This window comes from Pterocles gutturalis, unplaced genomic scaffold (assembly GCF_000699245.1).
Source record: "Pterocles gutturalis isolate BGI_N339 unplaced genomic scaffold, ASM69924v1 scaffold30848, whole genome shotgun sequence".
In the NCBI taxonomy this organism is placed as follows: domain Eukaryota; kingdom Metazoa; phylum Chordata; class Aves; order Pterocliformes; family Pteroclidae; genus Pterocles; species Pterocles gutturalis.
This window is the reverse complement of record NW_010121420.1, coordinates 5,657-6,114: the sequence shown is the minus strand read 5'-3', so window position 1 is coordinate 6,114 and position 458 is coordinate 5,657.

Sequence of the window (458 nt, the reverse complement as noted above, 5' to 3'; positions counted from 1 at the left end):
CCTCAGGTTGTCTCCAAATGTCCCCAGGTGTCCCCAGCTGTCCCTGACTGCCCCTGAGTGTCCCCAGCTGTCCCCGAGGGTCCCCAAGGGTTCCCAGTGCCCCCCAGGGCCCCATGTCAAGTGTCCCCATGTCCCCAAATGTCCCCATGTGTCCCTACAAGTGTCCCCAAATGTCCCCAGATGTCCCCATGTCCCAAGTGTCCCCACAAATGTCCCCAAGTGTCTCCAAATGTCCCCAAAGTCCCCAAGTGTCCCTACAAGTGTCCCCAAGAGTCCCCAAGTGTCCCTAAATGTCCCCAAGTGTCCCTAAAAGTGTCCCCAAATGTCCCCAAATGTCCCCAAGGTTCCCTGACAGTCCCTGAGTGTCCCCAAGTGTCACTAGGTGTCCCTAAGTGTCACTAGGTGTCCCCAAGGGTCCCCAGTGCTCCCCACATGTCCCCATCCCAGTGCTCCCACTG